This window comes from Bidens hawaiensis, unplaced genomic scaffold (genome assembly GCF_021521415.1).
Source record: "Bidens hawaiensis isolate Kalapana, Puna unplaced genomic scaffold, B.hawaiensis_p1.1 tig00044169_1, whole genome shotgun sequence".
Lineage (NCBI taxonomy): Eukaryota > Viridiplantae > Streptophyta > Magnoliopsida > Asterales > Asteraceae > Bidens > Bidens hawaiensis.
The window spans coordinates 79,468-82,521 of NW_027497840.1; the positions used below are offsets into that span (position 1 = coordinate 79,468).

A 3,054-nucleotide genomic window follows, 5' to 3' on the forward strand; every position below is an offset into this window, starting at 1 on the left:
ATGTCTGATGAATGTTGTCATGTTTTATACAGATTGCTTATATGATGTTGAAATTACAAATGTGAGAAGGCAATCAGTTTGGTTATATGACAAGTATATAACCACATACATTGGTTGTATGGTTTATCATATTAAAAAGGAATGCTTTAGCATAAATATTGAAAGATGCTTTAGTACAATCTGCAATAGAAGTTAAAGAAGTCAATGGGATGATATTGACTTTGATGTGAAATATGCTTTATAAAGCACTAACTTTAAGGTTTATTTGATTTGGTGTTTTAAACTTGTTAAACATGAAATCCGACCCGTTCAACCCGAAACCCGAACAACCCGACTTTATTTGGGTTGATTCTTGGGTCAATTTACTTTGAGCTCAAACCCGAATAACCTGGAACCTGAATAAATAACCCGAAGAACACCCCTAGAACGGACTAGAAGAAGGACGGGATGTGGGCCCCCCTCTCACATAAACACACACACTCGTATACATGCATGCATGCATGCATGCATGTATACATACATACATACATTTTCTTTGTATCCATCATGTTATTTTTTTACTTGTTCTCCTTACAAAACAAGTTCGCTGGTTCCAAACTCCGACCGCCACTTCCTCCCGGCTCAACACCTTTTCCTTACATCGGCAGCATAATCAGCATGCTTCGAAACAAGCCCACGTTTCGATGGATTCGTAGGATGATGGACGAAATGAACACCAAGATCCTATGCGTTTGCCTAGGAAAAGTTCATGTCATAGCCGTTAGTGATCCGGATATCGCTCTTGAGTTTTTGAAAGATGCAAATTGGATCTTCTCGTCAAGGCCTGATTCCATGTCAAGCTATCTGACTAGTGGTGGTTACTTGGACACCGTTCTTGCTCCAATGGGTGATCATTGGAAGAGGATGAGGAAGATCATATCCAGAGAGATTCTTTCCGGGGCTAGGCATAAATGGCTTCTGAATAAACGAATCGAAGAAGATGAAAATATACTCAGGTATTTATTTATGTGCATGTTTATATAGGGTTGGACCATTTCATAGACTTGCCTAAAATAGGTAAACAGACCAAAACTAACTTTAATTAACTTGCTAATTTGGGCAAAAGTTTTTTAATTTTCATCTCCAAAAAAAACCACACTTGTTTTTAAACACTTAATGGATTTTACTTTAACTCTTTATCTTGGCTTGACTGCAAATTTCGGCATCCAAACGTGAACTTCTTTTAGGTACATTAACAATCAATGCAAGACCAATCATGGGGTCACTGGGGGCTTCGTGAATATTAGGATTATTGGGCAACAATACACCACCAACATGGTAAGGAAGCTCTTGTTGGGGAGAAGGTATTTTGGCGAAGGGAGAGAAGATGGAGGACCTGGGAAAGAAGAAATTGAGCATGCCGATTCACTTTGGACCATTCTTGTTTATCTTAACGCATTTTGTGTCACGGATTACTTCCCGTGGTTGAGATGGATTACTGATTTTGATGGGCATGAGAAGACCATAAGGAATGCTATTCGTATGACAAGAAAGTATCAAGATCCGTTAATTGATGAAAGGATTCAACAATGGAAAGACGGTGTTAGGATCCAACAACACGACTTGCTTGACGTTATGATCACCCTTAAAAACACTCCGCTTACAGCAGATGAAATAAAAGCCCAGATCCTTGTAAGATTAAGAACAATTATTATATTTTGGCTTGGAAGATATTAATTTTGTATATTAAATCATGTGTGAAGGAAGCTTTCAGGTTACACCCTGTTGCAGCTTTCAACGTCCCACATGTGACAGCCACTGACTCAACTGTTGCTGGATACTTCATACCCAAGGGTAGTCATGTATTAGTGAGCCGTCTCGGGCTAGGAAGAGACCCTGAAGTCTGGGATGACCCACTGAGTTACAATCCAGACCGTCACATGAATGGTGATAAAGAAGTGGTGTTAGCGGACCACAGCCTTCGTACATTTTCGTTTGGCTCTGGTCGGCGTGGGTGCCCAGCAGTGTCATTGGGCTCGACAATGACCACAATGCTTCTAGCTAGGCTTGTACAAGGGTTCACTTGGGAGTTGCCACCTAATGAACCGCTTGTTGATCTCAAGGAGAATCTGCATGATTTAGCAATGGCTAAGCCGTTGTTTGCCTTAGCGCAGCCACGTCTGCCTCACCATCTTTATGCTACTAGTTGAATTGTCTCAAAATAAAATGTGGACTGTCAAATTAATTGAGTAGAACATTTTGACCTCAACTTGTTAGTTCTTTTAGTACTGAATTTATAATTAAATATACCACGTTTTTTTTACCCAATTATCTGCGGAGAAACAGAACAATAATGAAAATGGAAGTAAGATCTTTTATGAAGAAAATGTTGAAACCAGGAATATAATGGCGAAAAATTAGCAGAAAACGAGGAAGAAGATCTCAGCTTCTGGTCCGATATACATACGACCCCTCTGATGCATCCGTTGACGCATCAAGAATATTCAAGATTAAAACACAATGGTCGAATCTTGATTGCACATTTCAGAGACAGGTCTTTTTTTAGCGCACACCATCACAGTTAAAACCCTTTATCGACTACTTTCAAGAAATCTCAAAACGGAGCATCTACAAGAAGTTTGTGAACGCGGTTAAAAGGCTCTGAGGAAATTAGTAGCCTTATATATGTCCGGTCAGGACCGGGAGGCTTTGGGTTCTATGTTCTTCATCAAAGAATCTAAACCCGAGCCCAAACCTGAAAAGGTTCTTGAGGATTCGTTAAAGAAGAGTAGTGGGAAGAAAACCATCAAAACCGAGTTGTAAACAAAGGATTGGTTTTTATGTTGTTTTTGGCACATGAGTCTTTAGGTTGTTGTAGACGAATTTGGCTCAAGGGTTCTAATACATCACTGATCGTTGAAAAATAAAACTTTCAATACTCATTTTGACCCGAACATTATTTGACCGAACTAGCTATGGTCTGGTTGGACTGTTTGAACCTCATTGGAGATTAGCTTATAGGATCACGCTTCTTAATCCTTGCTTCACAAGCTACCTATTATTAACACAGAAGCA

The 3,054-nt window shown here is 39.5% G+C and overlaps 1 pseudogene across 1 annotated transcript; it reads left to right on the forward strand.

Annotated features, from left to right (window-relative positions):
• The first annotated feature begins 546 nt into the window (after window positions 1-546).
• On the forward strand, window positions 547-2,189 carry LOC143594758 (tryptophan N-monooxygenase CYP79A68-like; annotated as a pseudogene). The gene is made up of 2 exons (XR_013146396.1): window positions 547-995; window positions 1,227-2,189. The product of XR_013146396.1 is annotated as a tryptophan N-monooxygenase CYP79A68-like (transcript).
• The last annotated feature ends 865 nt before the right edge of the window (window positions 2,190-3,054 follow it).